Raw genomic sequence first — 13,819 nt, forward strand, 5'->3', positions numbered from 1 at the left:
TAGTATCCAGAAGTAAATTTTGTAAAAATAAAATTCCATTTTTTCCATATTTTACTTTTAAATGGACTTAGATTTTACTGCAGGGAAACATTACATTCACTCTGTGGTTAAAGTTTTTACAATTTTAATAACTTTCTTAAACTATCCTTGGTTTGTACCAAACTTAGACAGAAGCTTGTTTATGATCATAAGATAGTATCCAGAAGTAAATTTTGTAAAAAAATAAATCCATGTTTTCCGTATTTTACTTTTAAATGGACTTAGTTTTTCTGCGGGGAATCATAACATTCACTCTGTGGTTAAAGTTTTTAAATTTTAATAACTTTCTTAAACTATTCTGGGTTTGTACCAAACTTGGATAGAAGTTTATTTATGATCATAAGGTAGTATCCAGAAGTAAATTTTGTAAAAAGATAACTCCATTTTTTCAGCATTTTACTTTATAATGGACTTAGATTTTCTTCCAGTTAACATTACATACAGGCTGTTAAAGTTATCAAAAAATTTATTAGGTTCATTAACTATCCTAGATTTTTACCAAACTTGGACAGAAGCTTCTTACAATCATCAGATAGTATCCAGAGGAATATTTTTATTGATTTTTTTCCTCATTTCTGTTGAGCCTGCGATTTACAGCAAAAGTAGGCGAGACACTGGGTTCCGCGGAACCCTTACAATTTTTTTTAAGACAAATGCCAAAAAAGGAATGAACCCATTTTTTGTGGTTCACTAAACATATGAATGAATGCAGGGTAAGTGTCCATATTCTTGTTTCATTTATGTTTATATAAATTAGGGAAAGCAATGCATGAATAAGGTTGTCGAAAGTTGTACTAAGAGACAGGAATTTTAAATTTTACTCCTTAAAATAATATCATTTTCTGCTCCATTAACAATGTTTATAACCAGATATGTTAAATGCTCTTTACACATGATATTGGAGGTTGTTAGATTTTAAATAACATAGCCTAAACTAGTCAAGGGCTTTCAAGGAATTAAACAGTTGCAGTCTCTTTGAAGGATCTTTAAATTCTGTTCATATTTCCAATTTCTATTTAATAATTACGTTCAGAAATTTCAGGAGTTATATATTAAACCAAATATGTGTCACTTTCTTTAAGATTATGAATATGATTCAATTTAAATAAAAACAATACATTTGTAAACATCAAAACCATGCAAATTTTTGAGCCATTAAGTATTTAACTAAGTTGTTGATGTTTAGTAACAGTGGCTGTTTTTTTATAATATTGTTAGGAGATATTTTCATTAATCATTTGTCATCCATTATCTGTTTTGTGCATATCTTTTTTATTATGTAAATTGTATAAGAAAATTAAAGATACAAATGAATATTTGTGTGTTTTTTTTTTTTTTTTTTATCTCACCTGTAACTGAAACAAGGATGCTAATATGATCTTTCCTTGGACAGGAACAAGACAAATCAATACTATATAAGCTTCACATTTTGATTTTTATATCAACTAACACAAAAACAGTAATCAGATCCAACCTCATCCCAATAACCTGGATTAGCCTGACCTCGAACAGGATTCAACCCTTCTGCATAACACAATGGGGTAATAGAAGTGAATATCTATGAGCTATATATGTAATTTCTAGGTCTGCATCCTTTCTACCAAGAAATATTTATGTCACATTTTATAGTCCTATTTGTTTACCAGTTGTACAGTGATAAGCTGTACTGTTTGATTGATTTCAAGTGTGCAGACGAATAGTACAATATAAGAGTGAATTAAGGGTGTGTTTTGTCACTGATAAGTCTTTTGTAGACGAAACACGCATCTGGCGTATATACAAAGTTAAGTCCTGGTATCTATGTTGAGTTTATTGTAAATAACCACATGAGAGTGAATCAAGTGGGCACAGCTGTATATAACCATAAGAAAGTGAAACAAGGTTTCTTTACCTTTGGTTATATGCCACAGACGGCTTCTCTTACCTCTTGTTATGACACACAATGCTTTCCATACCTTGGCCAAATGACAAATGCAATTCCCCTTACCTTATGCCATCTGAAAAACGGCTTTGGTAACTTGACAGTCACACAGACAGCCTCCCTAACTTGAAGCCATACAACACAGTGGCTTAGAATGTCCTCACGTTCAGCCATATGGCACATACTGCTTTCCCTACATTTGGTCGTATGACACACAACTTCTCTTATCATTGGCTCTATCACATAGACAGATTTTCTTACATTAACCAGATAATTACAATCTCATACCTTAACGGCTTACCTCACCTTTGCTTATATAATGTCTAGATAATTTTTTGGGCAATGCTGAAGTTTGTTAGCTTGTAAAACCGAAACCTTAACTTCTGCCGGGCTGTTTTAAATGGGTTCCTTTTAAACAGGTTAAACAAGTTTTAAGAAAATGATTCTTTATCTACCTGTTTGCATACAAATAAGCATATTCGTTGCCAATTTAGATTATTTATATGAGCCCTTTTGAAACAGACATTACTGATGAATTGAGGACCATTTACTGTTTTTTATTCACAATCATACTTTCAGCAGAGGTGGCAGACCCAATTTTTTTTAGTATATCAATCGCATTTTGTCGAGAGAAAAATTTCCAAATCTCTTTTTGAAAAACTTAGATTTGCAAGTAGTGAGAAGTGTTTTATAATGTACGCAAGCTGAAATTTAATTTCGAGCAACAAGCGTCACTAGCGTCTCTAGACTATTTTTACTAAATCACCTCTGTTTTTTATTATCAGGTTTGGTTGAGAATTTAGCTCAGTGACACATAAATAGTCCGAGAACTGGTTCGTTTAATTTTTTGTATACATGGTGAAACCAAGGCTGGTAATATATAAACGCTTATCAGTAGTTAAAAGAGTGCATGTTGTATTTTAACAGTGGCTTGCTGTCGTTAGTTATACACATGAATTTTTGCAACTTTATGTCACTGTACTGCCTTCAACAATGAATGAAATGCAGGTTCTGAAAAAAAGATATACGAGTCTCTTTTTTTATATACATCCCCTTTGAATGGTTTTACACTATTAATTTTGGGGCCCTTTGTAGCTTGTTGTTCGGTGTGAGCCAAGGCTCTGTGTTGAAAGCCGTACATTGACCTATAATGGTTTACTTTTTTTAATTGTTATTTGGATGGAGAGTTGTCTCATTGGCACTCACATCACATCTTATATCTATCATATGAAACTCATAATGTCTTAGGTGACTTTGTATCACAAAAATCTTCAGTTTACACTTTTTCTCTTACGAATAGGCACTCCTGCTGCTTAAGTGTTACTTTGATTGTCATTTATAAAATAAGGGAATGTGGTATGATTGAACATAAAACCATTATCTACCATAGACAAAATTACGTCGATCATACTGCCTTTAACATTGAGAAAAACCAATACAACATAAAAAGCTATACAAGGCCTTGACATAAAAATCATAAAACAATTCATAACATAAAATAAACGGTCTGATTTATTCAAAAAAAAGAAAAGATAAACACATATGATATAAAAGTAGACCGTATGTTTACTTCCATTTCATTTGGTCTCTGGTGAATAATTGTCTCTTCGGAAATCGTAATACATCTCCTTGCTTCATAGGTGCATCAGTGGCCGAATGGTCTAAATATTTTTAATATACAGTGATCACTAGGCTGTCAACCATGACGTTTTGTTTTTTAAATTTAGTTAAAATCAGGCTCGTGAACAATTACATTTACCTCCTATCTTTAATTAAAAGGATAACTAGTTTCAGGCCCAAAGTTCGGTAGAATGGTTCCCGACCGCAATATTCAGTATGTACACATATACCATTATAACGTTTTCATCTACAATCAATTCTAATAAAATCCACTAAATAACAGAAACTGATTATATCAGATGTAAATTAAGGTGATCGGTTGTTATTAATGGCTTTATCCGCCAAACCATTATGGAATACAATAAACATTATCGTGAACATCAAGTTGAACTATAAGTTTAAGTTATCCAAAAATTGATACAGAACAAATAAAAGATATTCTTCATTTACTAATAGGTTTTAATTATAAACTAAATTATTTCTGCAATAACAACTTTCCCGGATGTGACTGACGTAACTAAAAATATATTGGTGTTTTGTTTGAACCTTATAACCCATGGGTCCATTGTACCAATGTCTGCTCATGGAATCGTTCTTATCAGTTCGCCTGATTGTGAAATTTGGTGTATATTGTTTGATCCTCGTGAACACACGAAAATACTTCCCAGGAAATTAAAATCAATTCCTTTCGTTTGTGACAGTTCTTGATTTTGAAAAGTAAATTCAATTGAACCATCTGTTGAAGAAGACACATCTTTCAATCGTCGGCATAAACATAACTGGTGCTATCATGTGCACAAATATAAAAAGTGTTACCATTTGTTTTGGATTGCTTGAACTTGCTTGAAATGACACAAATGTTCGACAAATAGGACATTTGAAACCATTACAAATGTTTTCTTTTGTAACAGATGACTGAATATACGTATGAATACATAACTTACAGAAAGTATGTAGACATGGTAAATACTTCGGAGTTTTATAAGTTTCCAGACATTAAACTACATGTATATAGATAAAGGATATTTGCGTCTATAATATGTATAGGGGACTATAGAAATGTTTGTTTGTACATACAGTATACATATCCAATTGAATGTCCATCGTCAGATTAGAGATACAGTTGCATAATATTACAGTATTAATCCCTTCCTACGATACCGTTTCTGTTTATTCGCAGTTTTTTTCAACAGGTTTATGCGGTTCGTAGTAACTAACAAGTTATCGTCTACATGTTAATCAAACTCTAGATGTAGTTTGGTAAGTTTTATCATTAGGTTAAAGTCTCATTGACGGATACATCGTCACATTCTATGTAAAAGGGAAAGGAGATATAATCTAGCACTCAATTATTGACGTAGATGACGAATTTGAAGATAACAATGATAATGGTGTCGAGCGTCAAGTGGCAATATTACATGCATATTAGAACACGAACATGTTAAGAGATATTAATATGATCAGAGTTTTACAAATCTATATGAACGTATTGGATATTTAATATTAAAGAAGTAAAAACCATATCAGATCTTTTCTGTTGATAAATATGTTGTATTTTGAAAGAAACTATCTAGACATTTTAATAGATTACTAGTAATCAAATAGTTTTATATTATTTCAGTATCTTTAGATAAATAAAAAAATCAGAATTGTCCTTCAAATTATTTTAAATAGATCGTTGTTAAGTTTTTCTGCACCAGCTTTCCCGGATAAGATCGAAGTTACCAATGATTTATTACGGTAAATTATTTTGTCTAAAGCTGATTACCGCTGGGTCTAATTTTCCTATGTCGGCGCAAATGGAATTATTCTTTTTAGTTCTCCTGATGGTTTAATGAAATGTATATTGTTCGATTAAGGAAAATAACCGTAAAAGATTTCATGGATATTCACATCATTTCTGCTCGGACTGGACAATTTTCTGAGACACATTTTTAAGACACATTAAGAAGTCGGTTAAGACAGAAATAAATTTTGTGATTTTTAAAGAAAAAAATCAAAACTCATCTTCAATCTTTTTAATGTATATTCAACAAATTTCTGCAACAACAACTTTCCCAGAGACTGACGTAACATAGGCCGGTGACCAAAGTCGGATTTATAAAATTTTAATCGTCAAAAATGGTACACGGCTATTTCATATATCATTGGATTCGGAAAAATGTGTACTTTGAGATTCTTCTGGTCGTCAAATGAAAATATGGTGCAGTTTTTCAGAAATCTTGATCAAAGGTAAAATGTCGTTTTCAAGGAAAATTAAAATTGAATATCTAACTCCAATTTAAATACCCTTTTTACAGTAGAATGATTGAAAACTTAAATCTATTTTCTTCCTTATTCAATTTTTCATACAAAAAGTGGAAATCCATCATTATATGAGATTTCCGAACTCACTTATGCGACTGTACAAAAAGGGGGGTAGTTTTCAGTTTAACATGATGTATTTTTTTCAAATAATAAGAACAACGTCTGTCAAAACTTAACAAAATTTATAGAAATTATGAACAAATATATATTTATTCATATAACCATCTAGTTAACATCAATGAAAGTGAAAACTTAAGTTTTTGCCATATATGTTGAACTCGGTTCATGCAAAACAGACAACACAAATTATTTCAAAACATACTTATAGCTGAGTTTTGACAATGTCATGACGATTTCTATGGAATAAATTTGTATGAATTGGAAAATAAATCATTTTAAGAAAAACTTACAACTTTAAAAGGTATATTTTATGAAAGAATAGCCTTTTATTCTATTGAAAACGAAGAAAGTTTCGGTTATTCAATCCCAAACTAAGTGACGCAAGATCATATTTTTTTTATGCGGGATATATTGACATAGCACTAAATATACCTAACTTTAATCAGTAATTCAGACCTCAAATGACTTTTGTAATGTTGGGACGTTATTAAGACGTTCTGATCTTTGGCCGGAATACGTATGTTCGCAAGTGGAAGTTTTAGAAAATCTCGAATGTCAGTGTGTAAAGAACACGACAAAATTGTTAAGCCACGAATCCTATAATGATATTGCGAATATCAATGTTAAACTTCGGACATTTAACGTGTTGTGCCTTGCAATAGAGTGGTGGTCAAATGTTTGTGTACCACATATAGCGAGCTTTTATCCATCACCATTGGACATCATCGTCATTGCTGAATACACTTTTGCCATGTCAATGTATTTTATAGGGTACATAAAACAACTGAAACATCAATGCACCTCTAGGACAAATTTCACAAGAACCCTGTATTGAAAGAAAAGTCTAGTCCTGCTGCATGAAACTAAACATATCTCTCAACAAAAGCCAGGAAAACAATGTGATCCGCATCGACACTATACACTAGACATGATCACATGACTGTAGTCTGTGCAATGTTTCCGATTGTCGTGGCCGTTATGCCCTACTTTCTGGTCTGTATAAGAGATTTCATATCTGAACTAGGGATAGCATTTATATCACACTGCTGATGATAAAAAACTTTCTACTGTGAATGATCTTGTAATTAAGAATACAACAGTTTGACTCCCAGTAAAGGTTCATAGTGGCTATATGACAAATAAGCATTAAACAGCCTTTACTTAAATGTTCTGTTTTAGAGAATGAAATTCCTCGTCTTGGTTGTAGTTGTAGTTTTCTTTACAAAAGATGCAAACATATGAAAGAGAGTCAAAAGATACCAAAGGGACATTAAAATCATAAGTCGAAATAAACTGACAACGTCATGGCTAAAAATGAAAAAAAAAACCAGACAAACAATAGTACACATAGCACAACCTTTGATAGCCGGGACTTCGGTTTCTTGACTTGAGCCAGCTGCCATTTTGTCTGTATGTCTTAAAGAAACACAGGCAAAAGTACGTAAGTTACCGATGGTTATGTTTAAAACAAAGCTAGGGGAGTTCCAGGAAAAACAAAAAATAGTTCAGTTTGGTTGTGTCAACAAGATGTTAGCCGTGTCATGCGAATCAAAACTATCATTATATTACAAACAGGAATGGAACCACAAATTAATTGCAAATTTTCAGATTCAGTCATCTGACACTTAGTATCTAAAATTTGTAAACCGCAAAAAGACTTGCTAGTGAGTTGGGCCACGACAGAGCTTAAATGTATCATTATTCGTGATACGGTAAAATAAAAACCTATTCTGTGTCTATTTCAGTCGCAAGTTCTTCATAATTAAGTATATGACACCAAAATTAAATTTCCACGTTTGATAGTCAGGTGTTACAATTGAAACAGAATCTTCTAAACTTTCCGGGGGCACACGAGATAACCTTGTTTTCAGTATGTTTCGTGTTATATCTTTGGTGGTCTATGTAGAGTTTTGCAGAATTTTGTTTGTCATTTACATCGTTCTCCTAATTTTACCATGCCGTTTTTATATCATCGTCGTTATTATGTTTGAATATCCCTTAAAATTCTGCGGCCTGTTTTAAGTAGTCAGGGGTACACCCCTATCCAAGAAGACTGTATTGACTCAACAAGCACCAGCATAGGGTATAATTTGAGATATGTGCTCTTATACGATGGCGCAGAGGAGTGTAGTACATTGAGACCTAGCTGGGTAATTGACATTTGGAAAATTAAAATCGCCCTCCAAAGTTTGTCATAGATATTTTGTTTGTAGTCTTTTATTCGTCTCAATATCAAAGAAAAAGGCCAAGATATGTAGTATCCTTTATTACAAGCTAACTGGGATATTTAAGTTCTGACTGACTAAAATAAAGGTAAAAAGGAGAAAGGTAATCTTCAATATATCGGAATTTTGAAATCATAGAACTAAGCAAAAAGGTTTAATACTTTAGGTCTTTAAAAGGTTCCGCATTTCAAATTGCAGTGCGAACTGTAGATATCACTATGTCATGTAGACTTATGCATCATTCGTATCCATTTTTATTATAAACAATTTTCAAGCGAATAGAATGAACCCGATGATAAATGTACATCTATGAATTAAAGTCACAATTATATGCGCAATCTTGTGTATATTTCATCATTACATCAATCAACTGTGTCAAAATACCTCAATTTACTGTATGTTTGTAAAAATAAATCCATTATTCTACTTCTCCATTTAATAAAAATAACACTATTTAAGGTATTAAAATGAATGTTTGCTTCTTTGAAATGAAAACGCAAAGTTTCAACGGACTTTCTAGTTTTGTTACTTTTTGGGGATTTTGTCGGATCCCTATTTCTTAAATAAACCATTGAAAAACTTATTTTGCCTTTTACATAAATAAAATCAAAATAACACAACCTTAAAAAAGAATTACGGACACCAAAATAATTCAACGAAACCATAAAACATCAACAAAAACAAGTAATATCAAGTCCAAATATTACAGAAAAACTATGTCCGAGCCCAATCATGGACGGGACACAACTATCCGGAATATTTTTAAGTTAATGATTGATGAGAAGAGATTTTTAAAATTAAAAAAAAATATCGTTTTAAACAATATGACCTCATAAAAACATGTGTACATGAAAAGAAAAATTGTAGCTTTATTACTTTATAGTAGATACGATATAATCCATTCATCAGCGCTTTGTTGTAGGATGTTGGAATCGGGTAAAACACAAAATTTCGCCGTTAACAGTAGGTTTTACCTTCATAATTTGTCATCAAAAGGCTTTGGTGAATACCCTTTTTGCCTAACGCATAGAACATTATGTTTCACGTTTAAATAAAACAGAAAAGAAAGATATGCGATGGCAGCTTTTGAATAAAAAGCCAAACTGCATGCCACGTATAATCTGCATTTGATGTCAAATTTGCTGACTAAAAGCTGAAATAAAAAAAACTGCACCATACGACTTTTTGACGACCAATCTTAAATTCAAGTAAAATCATTTTTCTAGGACTGTGCCAACTTTTAGCCGTGTACCATAAAGTGAAATTAAACTCCTTTAATAATCGAATTTTTCCTATTCTGTCACTGCACTAACAAGGAATGTATTACTGTTTTTTGTTTGAATCTAATAACCCATGGGTCCGATGTCTCAATGTCGTCACACGAAATAGTTCTTATCAGTTCTCCTGATGGTGAAATTTGATGTATACTGTTTGTACTTAGTGAACAAACGTAGAGATTTCCATGGAAATCTGCATCAATTCCCCTCGGTCTGTCCAACAATTGATGTGTGAAGGTGAACTGTTTTTAACCATCAGCGGAGCAAGACACACTTTTCCATCTGTCAGCATACACATAACGTTTGCCTCCATTAGCACAAAGTAACCACGTTTCACCTCTTGTTTTTGTTTCTACAATTGCTTTACCGTTGTTTGCATTTAACAAAACTATGCTTCCGCCACATGCAAATACGAATTGGTTACTATCAACCATATATCGCAAACTATATACTAGAACAGGAACTTTGATTGTCCTTGCAATGCTCATTGTATGGAGATTTATAAACTTAATTTCTTTTACAGATTGAAATGGCACTGCCAACTGATTTTCTGGAAGGTTTTCAATATCATAAGGTCCAGTTGGAAACTGAATCTCGGATTGAAATACGCCATTCATACTTAGCTTCAAAAGTTTCCTCATTTTGAAAGTACTTATGAAAATAAAATTTTCAGTAAATATTCCACTCACTTCACTCAAACTAGTATCTCCTGTGTTGAGGGTAAACAGTGTTTTCAACTTACCAGTACGGAAATTTGAAACTTTCTGCTTTTGAAACGAATTGATTGAAGAGGCACATATCGACTGCAACTTATAACTTGGTTTTGGATTTACAATATCAACTTCACTTATTTCTTCATTTCGTTCAAAACCAAATAAACCTTCACCCATGGTAGAAACGAAATTAGTCGCACGTATTGCCTCCGACTGTGGTCTTTGTTTTGCATTAACAATGCTAATTTGACCAAGAGAGGTAACGTTTTCTTTAAACGTTTCTACTACATGGTTCCTTTGAAACCGAAAAGACTTTTTATCAGTGTCGGATGTAGCAATTTGTACTTCTGATTCGATTTTTTTTCATTGAAACTAGTTTGTTTATTTCAACTAAACAGTCGATATCTGATCCTTCTGTTATGCAAATATTTAAAGTCCTATTCCACTTATCAACGGTCGATTGTAATCTGGACATTTCTGTCAATTTTTCTGTAAGTTTTGCTACTATCTCATTTTTAGTGACGGCAACCTCGTATTTTGCAGCTTTTTTAAGTGTGTGTAGGTGTTCGATTATATCATGCGTCATCTTTTCAATATCTGAAATAATATTGATTTCCATAATTTCGACCGTAGACACATTTTCCTCTGTGTTTTGAATTGATTTTTCGATAATTTTTTACCACTGTATCATCAGCTCAGGAAATCCAGCCATCTGCTTTGATTCTTTGATACCGAATGCAGCATCTTCTATTTCAACAAACTGTTTGCAATCTCGATGTTTGATATTTGCGCAAACACTGCAACAAGGTTTTCTATGATCTTTACAATACGACTTGACAAACTGATTTGCATGGTCATTGCATGGAATTTTACCGGTCAAAGCTGTTGTTTTTCATTTGTTTGTACCTCTCGAAATGCTAAAAGTTCATGACAAGATGTCAATTTAAACTTACGATGGCAGTTTTCGCATGCCGAACACATTGCTTCCTTGCAGACGGTACACCATGACACGGCCCTTTGATTTATATTGCTCTGTTGGCATATGTTGCACTGATTTTTAAATTGATAGTTCGAAAGTTTGTCTGACCAACATTCAGGACTTGTGGAATTTTCTTCAAAAGATAAAAATGATTGACATACGGGGCATGTAAATCCATTACATGTGTTGGCATTAGCGACGAAAGACTGAATGTATGAGCTAATACATAACTTACAAAACGTATGCAGGCAAGGCAAATATTTCGGAGTGTTAAACATCTCAAGACATATACTGCAAACAAAGTTTTCGTCTTCTTGATTGCCAGTTTTGAATATCCGTGTCGCCATTTGTGTCATATTTCTCTTATACACCCTGGAATGAGACGTTTTTGAATTAAAGATTTGTCTTGTCTTCTATTTAGAAAAAAATATTATATACCGATAGTTAATTTGGAAAGAATAAATGTGAAGACTTTCTCCTTTATAAATGTATTGTCAATTTTTTTAAAAAGCTTGAAATAAGCGTTTACTAAAAATTTCTATAAGTTAATTAAGTTTTGCCAATACAGACAGAACAGACGAAAAACACGCACTATAGTAAAAGAGACTGACTTGTTACAATACAGAAGTGTCCCCTTCACGTTATCAAATATTATGATCCATTCTAAAAGTGTTGTTGTCTGTATGGACGTTACTGCAATATAGTAGTCCCCCATCATTAAGTAATTACTGTGGATTCATTTATTTTCGTGGGTACCAATTTTCGTGTATTTAGGAAAACTTACATTTTCGTGATTATTTGATTTCGGTGTTTTCCAAAAGTCTGCATTTAATCATACAGACAATTTGCAGTTTGTTGAACATTTAAATTCGTGGTTTCCCTGTACCCACGAAGACCACGAAAATTGGTATTCAACGAAATATAATGGATTCACAGTAGATCAATATAAAAGAAAGTTTTACCTGGATTTACGTCAAGTTTAACAGTACGTTTGAATTTTCATGGAAAATATTCCATGAAAATTTATCTTTCTACAGAAAAGACTTGAAAGACTAGAAGAGAGTTGTTTAATTGCTAACGGGGAATTTTGTTCTTCTTGAAAATGTGTCAATGGACAGATGAAAATCCTCAGATTTAAACAAAGCAGATTACGGTACAAATTTTCACAAGTATAAATCGACCTAGAGTCAGCTTATATAACTTTATGAGTATTATATCCTTTGAAGACACATTTAACTTACTTTGATAAATCTTTTGAAATGTGTCCAGAAATATACTGGAAATCCAGTTGTCGCCTTTTTCTTTTTCGAAATCTAATGTCTATGTCGCCATCTTGTCAACTTCAACTTTCGTTTTCACTTCTCGCATAAACGATAAGGTATATTTATACGGTATCTTTCTACTGTTTCTTTATTATTTATTTTCAACTTTTCAATTGATGTTGATATATTTTAGCCAGATATTACTTAAAACATCAGAATAGTAGTCGAAATAAAGCGATAAAATTCCTACTGATTAAAATGAATATGAAGCAAATATCACGTATTTATAAATAGTTCTTTGTACAAAAATATGCATCTAATTTTATTTACGCCATTGCTGATTTTGTTATTCCGACACATCTATTATAATAGGGATCTCAGATTAAGCAATATTTTTTGATGGTCTTTGGTGCAGAAAATCCCTTTTATACCACAAAAAAAAAACATGTTAACCGTCCCATAATACGTCTGGCGTTGTAAATTTCAATGTTGAGGTTTTTTTTTATAATTTTTTTTAGTAAAAACGTTAGGAGGAGAGGATCGGTTCGTTCGAAACCAGAGTAAAGACACAAACATTGCACCGATGGAAAAGCCAATTTAAAAAAAAAACCATCCGTACCGACAGAAAACAAAATGATTAAGATATTGGAACTAAAATACGACAATGAAGTATGGCAGATGAGAAGCAGGCGAAATGTGTAAAATTCAAATCTAAAACATGTACAGCTTCGCTTTTGTATGAATAAAGGAAAAAGAACTACACCGATGTTCAAAGGTCATAAATCGATTTAGAGAAAAAACAAATCCAGGTTACAAATTAAAGCTGACGGAAACATATTAACAATAAGCGGAAAACAACCGTACTACAGAAACGCTGAAGTGAAACTGTGTGTACACATATTTTTTTACATTGGAATTATTTTTGTTTAATTTCTTTTTTTTTCTCATGGAGGGGAAGCTCTGATCCTGATGTATAACCTATTGGATCAGCGATACTTATATTACGAACTTCCATCATTGAGGTCAACGTGGAAACGACAATTCACGACAATTCACAGATAATTTTTACCGATAGACACACAATTTATATTCACAAAATTACAATGTTAATTTGTAGCTTTTACCTAAGTGATTGCTACGAGTCTTATTCCTTATGTAGATATTCATTTAGTTCCAAATATATTGTATAACTACACGAATATTGCATAAATTGGTCAATCGAAGTCCATTTCTATACCGAGACAATTTTTCCAGTCACAACCATTTGACATTTCCTACATTGTATGATATGTATGATATGTAAGTTAAATGAAGTTATCGGCTACAGTGCAGGCGATTTGGTGTCACGATATATCA

This window comes from Mytilus trossulus, chromosome 5 (genome assembly GCF_036588685.1).
Source record: "Mytilus trossulus isolate FHL-02 chromosome 5, PNRI_Mtr1.1.1.hap1, whole genome shotgun sequence".
Lineage (NCBI taxonomy): Eukaryota > Metazoa > Mollusca > Bivalvia > Mytilida > Mytilidae > Mytilus > Mytilus trossulus.